Source organism: Solea senegalensis, linkage group LG5 (genome assembly GCF_019176455.1).
Source record: "Solea senegalensis isolate Sse05_10M linkage group LG5, IFAPA_SoseM_1, whole genome shotgun sequence".
NCBI lineage: Eukaryota > Metazoa > Chordata > Actinopteri > Pleuronectiformes > Soleidae > Solea > Solea senegalensis.
In genome coordinates, this window is record NC_058025.1 from 18,276,894 (window position 1) to 18,290,571 (window position 13,678).

Below are 13,678 nucleotides of genomic sequence, written 5' to 3' on the forward strand. Positions count from 1 at the left end.
TTTATTACGAAATTGTTCTCCTATGATGGGCTGAACCATATTTAACTGCAATTTTTAATGCAAAATCCCTCTGCTTAATTAAGGCCCATACTTGTTCATTAAGCCAGGGCAAGTTTAGCTTTTTTTCTGGAGTGAGTGATATTTTTACTGAATTCACTTTTAACTTTTAATCTATCATGGTCATTAAGCTCTTAGAAGCACCATAATTCCAATCTGTGGAAAGGATCTCCCTCCAGGAGAGTTGTTTGATCTGGCTTTCAAATTAATTGATAAGCCTCTTTGGTATGATGTTTAAAGCACTTTTACTTTCCTGTCAATACTTAAACCTTTGTTTTGTTAGCTTCCTTGATTTAGTGATGTGTCGTTTGTGAACTAATCTTTTGTATACTTGGGAGTAATGAGTCGTCTGAGTGAGTGATTCGTTCATTTTCATGCAGTACCTTCCTTCGCCACATGGCAGGCAGCTGCATAAGCTCAGTCAGCAGGACAGGAAACAGAAATGATTAGTTCACGACTCACTCAACTGTCCTCAGGTCCTCGTTCATTTGTCATGTGACAGCTACCTAGTCACCGTCATGCTGTTAAACAACAATGGCAGGGAGGATACAGGACACAAGTCACTTTATTGTGGTGTGTATTTGCTTTCCTAGGTTTTCATATAGTTTGAATTGCTTGTGGCATTTTATTTATTGTACTTTGTCAGGTCAAGCAAACCATGTTGCCTTCAGTGTTAAGTGTTTGCGAACCATGGCCTTTATTACAACGTCCACAAGAGGGCTACAGCGCCACCCGCACCCATGCACCCATGGCCTTTCATTTTTCTTAACTATACAATTTATCCTGAGACAACAAGACATTGTTTTTGACAATCAGGCAAGTTGCATGACGTTACAAAGGGGCAGGGCCTATTAACTTTTTCAAACCATCCTGAATGCCTTGACTCGAATTATTTATACAGCAACATTTTTGTTGGTCTTCCTCTTCTTTTTGTTGGTTATTATCACCCAGCCATTTTGTGTGCAGTGTACTACCAACTCTGCTAGACTGAAACCAAGAGACTCTCAAAACAAGAACCATCTCATGAGTTACAAAAATGCAGACCCCAACTCGGATTTAATCACTTTCTTATGTGAAGTTTTAGGCACAACAGTGTCATAATCGGAAATAATCCAATGTTCTTTAGTGCAACAAAGGAACGTATCAATGCCCAGCTGAGCTACAAAGTCATCCAGATTCAGCCCGCTAGTGCCCCATGGCGGGGCCAGCCCATCACCGGCAGAAGCGGAGTCCCCCCAGACCGCCAACTGAGGAGGCAGGCCAGAGCCCGCCACAGCAACAGCCATCCCCACCAAGGAGGGACAGGCAGAGACCCATGCAGGACCCCAAGCCAGAGGGGCCCCTGGAGACGGGAGATGGGCAGACCCCCAAGCCAGTCCAGGGCAGGTTCCCCAAGAATAGGTAATCACCACGCCTGACCCCGCGGTGCCCCCAGCACAGTGTCTCATCAAATGTGATAAAATTAGGGGGAGAGTGGCAGACCCACAATTCAGGAGGATAGTTTTCTTGGCGATGCTTAGGCTAATGATTGGTATGTGTGATTTTTTCATGTGTATATGTATTTGATTTTAATCTCCCAGTATGCATAGTGCGGGGGAAGGTGGTATGGTGCATCCGAAAAACATGCTGTGAGGGCCTCACATACCCTACACCACAATGTATACACAGGTGTGCATAGGCAGCATGCGTGTAGCTATCTGCTGTGTTTTCGTTGCAGTTTGAGCAGGTGTTTGATTGTGAGGACCCCATTCTGAACATCCTTTGTCCTGTGTAGTGTAGATAGATAGTGTAGTAAGATTTTGTATTGCATTAGTTATATATCTGGATTTTTTTTAATCATTTTGAATGTATTGATGTATGATGATGTATGATATTTGTGTAACAAACAGGACTGGACCCAGATGCAGGACGGTGGTGAGTAACAGTCTTTATTTAAACAAGAAAAAACAAGAACGAAGATCCTCAAATAATGTATTCAATGCTGGCGCGTGAGAGTCACTTGACTGGAACAGATAAGCGGCACAGAAGCACATAAACAAATCCACTGAAGAACTTGTCAAAATACTAGAGAGCTCAAAAAGTATGTGTAGAATTGGTGACAGACGAAGACAAAGGAAAGGGCTGTGCTTAAATACAGAGGAATCAGGGAGACGACGAACAGCTGTGACGAATAAGACACACGTGAAACAAATTGGGGTAATCATAGAGGGGAAAAGTAAATTGATTAAATATGGATTAAAAAGAACTCTACTCGCCACTGGATTTATTGGATATTATTTGGATAGCCGATGGATAATTGGAATGGATCGCTTTATTCGTCATTCCTGGATTGCTTGCCGGCATGAGGCCTGGCCTAGATAAAAAAAAAAAGGCTTCAGGTGTTGGAAAACTCATCACAGTGTGGCTCAAAATGATCAGATTGAATGAAATCTTATTTAGAAGGAGAACAAAGCTCTTAAATCAACTTAAATCCACATGAAAAGGTTTTTGCCCCACAAAAAATGTCCCTGATCATACACCAGTTTTCAGAGAACATTGAGCAGGACAAACGCTGCACCCCCAAACACTCACAATGACATTGAGAAAATAATGCAAAAACACAATAATATCACTACACTGCTGTTTCAGCAAATTTATTTTATGTCCTTCCCATAAGAAATATAACTGTTTTTGATGCAAATCCCCTTCAATATAAATATTTCATCAGAGCTTTTGAAAATGGAGTGGAGGAGAAAACAAATAACTGGATTTACTGCTTGTACTTCCTCAATCAATACACTAGAGGGCAGCCACAGGACCTGGCACACAGTTGCCATCCTCTCCCTTCAGAACAAGGGTACAATAGAGCCAAAGGTCTTCTAGCACAACATTTTGGAGAAGAACACAAAATTGCACCTGCTTGTATGGAAGGGATACTCAACTGGACACCTGTTAAGAGTGAAGATATTAAAGGATTCCAGTCATTCTCCCTGTTTCTATGAGGATGGTCAAATTTAACAGTGATGCATATGAGGGAACTGGATTTACATCTAACATGAGGAGCATCGGCTTGAAACCTCCTTATAAATTAAGGGAAAAATGGAGGAACATTGCATGTGATCTGCAAGAACGAAGGGGTCAGAGAGCCACATTTAAAAAAAAAAAAAAATTGCTTCAGATCCAGTCTTTGGAAACATTCAAGACACACAACAAACCAAATCCCAGGCCTCCAGTGATAACCACTTACAGCAAAGAAGAAAAGGAAGTCACACATGCCACTTTAGTGAGAGAAGAAGCCACAACACAGCATACAGCAGATAAAAAGAATCACTCTATTCGCTGTTGCCTACATTGGGACAAGACACATATTATAAGAAGGGAATTTGTTTTGGTTGCCTGAAAATAGGCAACACAAGTAAAGACTGTAGGGGTCGCTTGGATTGCTTTGTGTGTATGTTGATGATTTTCATCTAACTACCTGATGTTCTGACTCAAAGGACCATGCCTGTTTCCACAGTAAATATCCAACAACAAGCAGATATTAACCAATCGTCATATTTGAAGAATGTTAAACTACACAACATTCATGCAGGCATTGACCTGCTTATTGGAACTGATGCCCACAAACTCTTAGAGCCATGGGAACTGATAAACAGCTAGGATAAAGGACCTTATGCCGTCAGAACGAGAATCGACTAGGTAATTAATGGCCCACTTCATGACAGGAACAGCAGGATTAAGAGTTGTTCGGGCTATTCTGCTGGAACCACTAACCGCATTTCTGTCGAACACCTCCATGAAATGCTTGTCAAACAGTATAATCTTGATTTTAACGAGAAATCATTAAAAGAGCAAATTGTAATGTCCAGAGAAGATGTACACACGTGGACAAAATTGTTGGTACCCTTCGGTTAATAAAAGAAAAACTCACAATGGTCACAGAAATAACTTGAATCTGACAAAAGTAATAATAAATAAAATAATAAATAAAAAATGAAATTTAACCAATGAGAGTCAGACATTGCTTTTCAACCATGCTTCGACAGAATTATTTTAAAAAATAAACTCATGAAACCTGCAGAGGATAACATAGATCACTTCCCACCAGTTGTACTCACCAATGTTTTTTTATGTGGATGATTGCCTAAAGTCCATGTCCTCAGAAGAGAAAGCTGTGAACATGGTGAGGGATTTAACAGCACTCACTGACTGCACTGTCAGTAAAAATGGATAACAGAATCTCAGTCATCAGAGAGGCAACAGAGGTTCACCAATGGAGATAGTTGGGGTGAATCCAGCAGATGACACATCAAGAGATTTCCTATACAAGTCAAAAGAGGAGTGGCTTAGGTTAGATCTTCATGTGATCCCTGCCAGTGACCCTGAGGTCAAAAAGGATGTGAGTGTGAATGTCATTGTCAAGGGACATGGTAAATGCTACGAGACATCTGATCCATTATTTTTCATCTTAGATGAGACTAAGAATATCAGTGGCTTGGTTTCTGAAGGTCAAGGTGATTTTATGTTATTGGGACGAAAGACAAATGAGCTTCACACTTTTGCTGACCTCAGTTAGGACAATCCAAAAAGTCAACAACAGAAAGTAAAACTCATCAAAAAATTAAGAGCTTTATAGCTACACTACAATGAGTCCATATCTAGAGAGAGTCTGCTGTACAGGTTGGACCCAGTCATGGATGGTGAGATCCTTAGAGTGGGAGGTTGGTTGAGCAAGTCTTCACTCCCGGTAGAATCCAAACGTCCAACCATTTCGTGCAAAGACTTGCATGTGTCCACATTAATTCTGTGGCTTATTCATCATCAGCTGGGACATGCAGGAATAAATCATATGTTGTCCAATTTACGGAGGAAATACTGGATTATCAATCAGCAGCCAGAAAGGTCATATCTGATTGTGTTGCTTTAGAGCCAACAAAAGATAGCCGACTTACCTGTGGAGAGAGTGTTGCCTGATAAAGCCCATGAAGGACCCATTGAATTTTTGAGAAGGCAGATATTGCACAGGATGGCATAGAATTGAGATTCAACACACCGTCAGCTTCTCATTAAGGTGGTGTTTGGGAGAGCCTTATTCGTTTAGTGAAGAACCTCATTTGTTAGACAGCAGTTTCTTGATGATGAAGGACTCCAAACGATTTTCTGTGAGTTTAAGTCAATGTTAAACAACAGGCCGATTACAATGGTGAACCAGTCATGCCACCAGGACTGTTTGATAGAAACATCCTCAGGAAAAGATGGAAACAGATACAGTACATGGCTGAAATCTTCAGGAAGTGGTGGATTTCTGAGTACCTGCCATTGACGCAAGAGAGAAAAAATGGGCGACGCCAAGAAGAAGCCTCATTCCTGGAGATGTTGTTCTTGTGGCAGATGCTTCAGCTCCACAAGGATCTTGGTCAATGGGGAAAGACTGTGCACTCTGTGCATCCAAACAAAGACCAGCATTCTGGAGAGGCCTGTGACGAAGCTCTGTTTGCTTCTAGAAGCAGAAGTTTAACAACGTAGCCTGACTCTTTCTTTCTCTCCTGTCCAGGGTGTGATTGTAGTTGTTTGATTTGAAATAAAGTTTATTAAGATTCACTTTGAACATATTTTTTGGTTGACGAAAGGCGACTATAATGATAATGGAAATGAGTTAAAATCTTATTTCTCAATACAAATGCACTGTTGTCAGAAATAGCATTGGGTAAGTGGTAAGTGATTACACAGTGAGACAAAGACTTTCAAAAGACTGAAAGTGCATCAAGATGCATCGCGATGCATCGACAATCATTTTGTAATCGAATCGTAATCAAATCGTAAGGCACCCAATGATTCCCACGCCTATCTGTGCAACTTGTATTTATGTTTGACCAAGTGTGTGTGTATGTGTGTACTGAATGGCAGATGATACTGCTGCTTGAAGTGGGGGGTATTGTCTGGGGGTAGTGTGGAGTGGAGTGGGGGGGATGGGGTGATTGCCTGAACAGAACCTTGGGGGTGACACAAATGGCAGTGGGGTGAAGAGGTCGGCAACATAATTCTTAAATGCACAGATAAATTAGAAGTGTCCATGCCCAGTGGTTCAAACACCCACCTGATGTTTCCTCTCCAAACACTCACTCCTACCCCCAAAAGCTGCTACACTGTAAAAAGAAAAAGTCCAGCTCAAAACCACTCTAATGTCCATGTCTAGAGGACGTCTTTGCACATTTTCAATGATCAACAAAGTAAAAAAATAAAATGTCAGAGTCCACTGAGGTCTGTGTGAATGTTTATGTGCAGCCCAAAGGTTTGTGACCTTACTTGTCTGCAAATGTTCCAGGTAAGAATACGTATATAAATAGAATGTGTGATCATGTATGAATACATGGCCTGCTTGATATTACATTGAATAGCTGCCAACACATTATTTAGAAACTATTAACCCACATTTGGTTAATAGTTGCTAATGTTATAGCAAACTTATTTTCACAGTAAATCCTATACCTAAAGTGCAATTTAACCCTGTGCAATAATTAGCAGCATAAGCCACTTTTGTAAATATTTTCTGTACAGTATTCAGTTTCTCTACACATCTAAATACATAGTGTTGATGTAAATTGCATACGTCATTTCATTTTTTTTTTTAAATCTTATTCTAATATTTGTTTCTTTAGGTAATCTATGCCACTCTGTTCTGTTCTGTTCTTTGTAACATGTATGCAACTGCACAAGTGAATTTCCCCATTGTGGGATTAATAAAGTACAATCTAATCTAATCTAAATCAATTATCTTATTTGAAAAGTTAAATGAGATTTCATCACAAACTATTATTTAGCAGATTTGCATTGATAACCATAGTGGCTGCAACTTTACATTGACTTGATTAAAAATTTGCACCACCTATTTAAAATTTGTTTTAGCATTAGTGTAACATGCTGTCTGATGTTACAAAGTTACTATGGACAAATATAATCTTTCATTATATGTGTAACACACTGTGGATTAGCTATGTTAGCATTACAACTCCATGGATAACACTGTCGTTCAGTTATTTGGTTGATTACAACAAAAATATTGTCTTAACTTTGTATTTCATAGTGCTGATGGACGTATTGGCTTATCCTAAATTTTGGCCCTATCCACACAGAAATGGAACAAAATGTAAACCATCTCTTTCTTTGTCGTTTTGAAAAAGTTTTCTGTCATCCACACAAAAACTCCAACATGACTATTATACTTTTAACTTTTCAAAACAAGCATACATTACAGTCTATATAAGCACAGAAACAGAGAGAGAATGAAGGAGCCAGGACAACTAAGAAAAATTCCAAAGGACGAGAAGAGGAAGATGATGGAAATAAGGGACAGTGAATGCAAGCACAAGAAAGAGGTGGGATTATGACATCATCAATAGTTTTTACTGGACAATATGTAAAAATATTTAATGTAATATTAATATCATTGATTATTATCTAACTGAGAGCATATGTGGTGGCCAACTCCATTCAACTCATTCACATTGCACTTTGCAGATTGAACTACACAAAGAAATGTGATTGACTCTTGACCATTGATAAGGATGGAATTGATTGCAGCTCCCCTTTTCAGTGCTGTGTTATGTTTAGCGTCCTTCCACTTAACATTCCTTCAGCTAAGCTTTCACTAAACAAGACCTCAATCAGAGCACCCATCATATAGATCAAACATTTGCATTCATGTGTAAATTGTGTGAATCGTGAATTGGGCTCTCCCTCTCTCTCTCTGGCTTGTTTGTCCGAGCTGGATGAACACACCCTCCCTGCATTATTGTCAGTGGTAGTACTAACCACCAGTCAACATGTTGTCAGAATCTACATTTTTTGCAGTGTACTACAGACTCTAAAAACTTCCACAGGCTGCCCCTGCATATTGGAGAGCCAGGGCACACAGAGGGCATTCACACCTTGTTAAGTTTTACAACTTGTGCATTTGTCGGTCTCAGGCGTCTATTACCCCTTCCCTGCTTTGAAGTGAGCAGCTCCTGTGACTAAGGTGAGAGAGAAATTTAGGGTTGTCTCTAACGAATGTGAATGCAGCACACATTGCATGGGATGCATATGGCCTGAGTATAAACAGGGATGAGATTATCATTAAAGACAATTAAGGGTCAATGTGACATAATGCAATTACAGCCAATGCTGCAAATTAAATTGGTTTAAGAAATAATTTTATCAAATCTCAATCACAACTCTTAACAGTAGTCTAAAATAAGAAGTGATAGGTTCATTACTCTAAGGAGTTAACATTATGCGTGTTGTATGCTTCCTTTGATAATAAAATGTTAAATATTAGGGGCAGAAAATTTTTACCTGTATCTGGGCTTGATGTCATTATGAAGTGAGAAATGCTGTTTCTGATGTTGAGACACTGATTATGAGCTCAGGCAATGACCCACTCATCACAATTGGCCTTATAACCATTATGTACAGTGTTTTATAAATGTATTACACCAGCTGTCATAAAAACGAGAAAACATAAATATTTTAGAAACCTTTCAAAAACCTGTTTAAAACAAAAAATGTTAGTGTTATTTATTTTGCAAATAACAATCTGAATTCACCTTTTTACATCCAAATTTAAGCCAGTTTACTGGGCTGGTCTGAGAATTAATCAAGCATAACGTTCATCCACTAGTATAAATATTGTTCAGGAATGCAACTATAATTTGACATCATAATCAAGAAAAAAATAATGTACTTTCTATAATCTTCACTGACATAGCCATATTAGTTTTACATTAGAATTGGTTTTGGGTTGGCTACACCCACACTACATTTTCATTTGAACTGATATTCAGATCTAATTTGTGTACACAAGAGTGTATCAGATCATCAGCAGTAATACCCTTTGGGTAGTTATTTTCAGCCCTTTTTCTGTTTCCAAAAACTCTTTGTGTAACTAAGGGAATTATTGTTACCAGCCCAGATACTACAGAATGAATGTATATATAAAATGTATGATAAATTCAGTACACACATTGGGTCATGCGATTAGTGATAGGAATCAGTGAGTTGGTTACTTTTCCATTCCTAATGAACTGAGTCTTCAAATACGTCTTAGTCATCACAGCATAAAAGTCTGTCGTGTTCATGGAACATGGTTGCAGTTAGTGCTCGCAAAAATTGCTTCACCTTGCTTTGACCTGTGCACTGCAGTGTGCTGTAATCTGCGTGAAGGAATGAGAAGATTCAAGGAGCAGAAAGCAAGTGACCTATAGGAGCAAGAGAGTAAAGTATGTGAAAATGGACTTGTTGAAGCAGACAGAGGTGGGGGAGTCAGGGGTGGGGTGCTGGTGGATTCCTTAGGAGGATTCGTCAGGAGGTAAAGGTATGAGGCTGCTGTGACCTGTACCACTGTCATCCTTTTACATGCATGGCCTGCTATTTTTGTGTCAGTTACTTATCTCTCTCTCTCTCACACACACACACACACACACACACACACAAAGGTTTACCTTGCTACTAGTCTAAGGACATTGCATTGACTTCCATACTTTAGGACCACCTAAACAAAGCATTATCCCAGAAGAACTTCACCAGTTCCTCAGAAATGAGGTTCTGCCTCTTTAGGACCAGGCGTTCCCTCTGTTAGGTCAGGAATGGTATCCTGGTCAATCGGGCGTTTGAGAAAAAGAAAGCGCCAATGAAGGATTCAAAGGTGATCCTGGTTCCCTCTCACCTTGTTCATATGTAGAGGGGAAACAATATCACAATACACCAGAGAAGTGTTTGTTCTTCTTTCTCTTTGGGAGGCAGACAGGAGATACTTGAAACAGTGTTGTACCCACCTTTTCAATGTGAATTACTTTTCAGGTCTGAATGTGGGATTAAACCTTTTAAGCACACCCACTTTGTGGAAGCTGAATGTGCAGCTGTTGTGTGACAGTGGCTCTCCCTGATGGCCCTCACACTGTAACGCACAGAACTGGACCCAGACGCAGGATTATTGGTAAGTAACAGTCTTTATTTAGAACAGATAAAGCACGTAGACATGAACGAGGATCCTCAAATGAGCGTGAAACACGTGGAAGTGGACACTGACTGGAACAGGTAAGAAGAGTTTAACAGGGGCTCCGAAGCACTCACAATGGAGAGGAGAGCTCAAAAAAGGCGTGTTTACGAGGTGACAGACGAAGACGAACTCACGACAAGACAAAGGAAGGGGGTGTGGTTAAATACACAGAGGGGATGAGGGTAAGGACGAACACCTGCGACAAACTAGACACATGTGAAACAGGTTGGGATAATCAAGGAGGGGAGATACAGCGCACGCAGGCAAAGGACGAGAACATTTCATAGTAAGAGTGGGACTTTTCACGATATCACAAAATTACATTGACAGCAGAGCATGACACACACCCACCTCATGCTCTCAATTCTGAAGCAGCAATTAGATGGTCACCCAAAATCCCTAGTGCTCAGGACAAACTGTTAACAGCAGGTCTTTGTACAGGACATTGTTCTTCCCCATTCAAGGTAGCTCCCCTGCCTCCTTGCATGTCAGTTTGGGGAGGACATCATTCCACTGAGGAGCTAAGCCACAAGCTTTTTAATATCCCAAAGCAGACTTCATTTTCAACTTTTTTTAATGGTTCAGTTGCATGGTGGGTGTGTTTTCCTGACAGACAGTATCCTACCTCACAGAATGTCGGAGGTCAGCTGTTTTATAGATCCCGAGTAATAGAAGTACAGATGATGCAAGTTCAGATGTCAAATTTTTTTCTGCATTTTGGCCAGCCTGTCTGAATCTGATATTTCAGCTGTGTCAGTTCAGGGCATGTGTCACAGGCTGCAGTGAATTCTGGTAAAGACACAGCATACAAAGTCTCCTGAAAGATAGCAGCAACCATGTGTGGTACCTCAGAGCTGCGGAGGCTCCTCACTGTTACTGCTGCTTCGAGAAGCTGCGTGTGTTTTCACTGTTGAATGAAGATGGAAAAGGAAAAACGCATTGCAGAAAAACTAAATCGTGGCTTTTACAGCACAAATCTTTGGCAGTACAACGAAGACAGATGCTTCCTGCTATCTATCTTAATGAGTTTTCATTAACGCTGTTAATCTACGGTACGTTAGTGTTCATTTGAAGTCACATACAGCTGTCTTTTAATAATCCACTGTGTATTTCAGAACGTTATGTGGCTAGATTGTTATTAGCTAGCTCAGTGTTGTCGTTTTAAAATACAAATGATATGCTCATCGAAACTTCTGTTTGATTAGATGATCATATTATAAGATGTAACAGGAGCCTGTGAGCATCTGCTATTAATATGAATAACAAACCAACCTGATGTGCTTTGGGTATAAAGTGATGCTGTCAGCGTTAACATGTTAACTTTGGCAATTAATTTAAACAATTTAATGCGTTAAAAATGTATGCACTTAGTGTTGTTTTAAGGCTGGGGGATAAAATGATAACGATCGATAGCAACGCAGGGAGTGACACGCTAAGAGTCAATCTATCTTCTACAAGCTCTATCTTGTTGTCTTGTGTTTCAATAAGAGACTGAGAAGTAGAAAATGAGTGCTGCAGCAAGCGAGGAAATTGTTGATAAAACAGGAAAAGTCAGCTCACCAGTAAGACAGTTTTTTGGATTTTAGAAGTTTGTGCCTTATGACAAAGCATCTAAACGGTACAAAGAAATAACAGACGCAGTGTCATATCATATAGCTAAAGACATTCTTCTGCTAAGCACTGTTGAGAAGCCTAGTTATAAAAAGCTCATACAGATGCTTGACCCATGCTATGTTCTTCCAGGCCGAAAACACTTTAGACTGCCATTCCCGAGCTGTATCTGATGTGCAAAGAATCTGTGCTCCAAGAAATATTGCCAGCCAAGTATTTTGCAACAACCTCTGGCCTGGTCAAGCCGTACTTCTGAGCCATACATGAACTTGACCATTCATTTCATTGACCCTGCCACACCTGTCTGGTGTCGTTACTCCTGATGTGGTCCTCTATCTTCCTTCTATATGCTACCTTGGCCTCGTGGATGCCTCTTTTCAGGTTGGCTCTGGCAGCACTATAGAGTGCCTTGTCCCCAGACCTGAAAGCAGTGTTCCTAGCTGTCAACAGGCTCTGCACCTCCTTTGTCATCCATGACTTTCTGTTGGGATAAATCCTTATACATCTGTCCCTGGTGACATTGTCCGTCCAGAACCTGATGTTATCCAGAACTGCTGTAGTGTGATTCTCCAGGTCCTGGTGATCAAAAACCTCCCAGTCGGTTCTCTGGAAGCAGTCCTGCAGCTGGTGGGAAGCATCCTCGAGCGAAGTGGTAATAATCCGAGTCTTGATCCGAGCTCGTTTCCGTAGGGGGGTGTATGCAGACTGTCTAATGTTTGAATACAGTTTATCCAGTGTTTTTTCTCCTCTGGTTGTACACTTGATGTGCTGGTGGAATTTGGGGAGAGCTGCTTTGAGAGCTAAATTGAGATTAAAATCCCCGGAAATTATGTGAGCAGTCTCGGGATTTCTGCTTTGTTTGTAGCTAATGTTGTTGTGCAAAAGCCCCAGAGCCGAGTTAGCATTAGCATCTGGTGCTATATACTGTACATGGCAGTAAGCAGAATAGCATTGAATATGCGGGGGGGAGGTAAAAGGGTCTACATTTAATCGTCAAGAACTCCACGTCCGGAGAGCAGTATCTAGCGACTACTGTGGAATTCGTGCACCAGCTGTTGTTAACATAAATGCACAGCCCCCCTCCTCTTTTCTTTCCGGGGGTTTCCGACCTGTCTTGCCGGTATGCTGTATAGCCTGCTAGCTTGATGGCCGTGTCCGGTATACGTGGGTTTAACCACGTCTCAGTGAGCAGCAGAATGCAGCAGTTCCAGATAGACTTATCGGTTGCAATCCGCAGCTTCCACTTGTTCAGTTTATTTGCAAGAGACCGTACATTAGAGAGGAAAATGCTTGGGAGCTTGGGAGCGGTGGCTTGTGGCTTGTGTGGCTGCTTCCGTACCCACCCTGGCATCCCCTCTTTTGTTTTTGTTTGCGCCGCCGTCAGCTCCTTGATGCTGGGATTGTAATCCATGGTGTCCATGCGATGTCATCCGGACTATTGTGGACGCGGAGAAACTCGTATGATAAACTTCCCTCGGCCCGTTGTCCAATAGATAAAATATCCAGCCGGTTATAAGTGTTTTTGACCAGGTAGGATGGGAAAGACAAATTCTGAGTCAGAGAGCACAAAGCCGTTGCGTCTACGCGCGCCACCATTCATTCATTCATTGAATCAGTATCAGGTTTGTTTTTATGTTAAATATATAAAGTCTACCTCAGTTTTATTTTAGTTTCTCCTATGTTTACAAAACACTGTGAATTCCTAGTACTAACCCTGCACTAACACATAGCACTATTTTATTACACTTTATTAAGCATGTGTTACTCATTTTTTTATTTTTGCACCTTACTATTAAGTGAAAAGTGTTCATTGTGATTTTAGACTTGTTTACATTTTAATTATTTGAGTGTTTTCAGTGGTTGTGTTGACATTTCTTTTCTTTCTGGGCGGCTCCTGATGTTCTTTGCGCCCAACAAGGGTCCTTCCGCTTTATCCACATCCACTGGCTGCTTCTTTCGGTTGCTTCAGAGACTGATTTAATTGTCTGTTGCAGA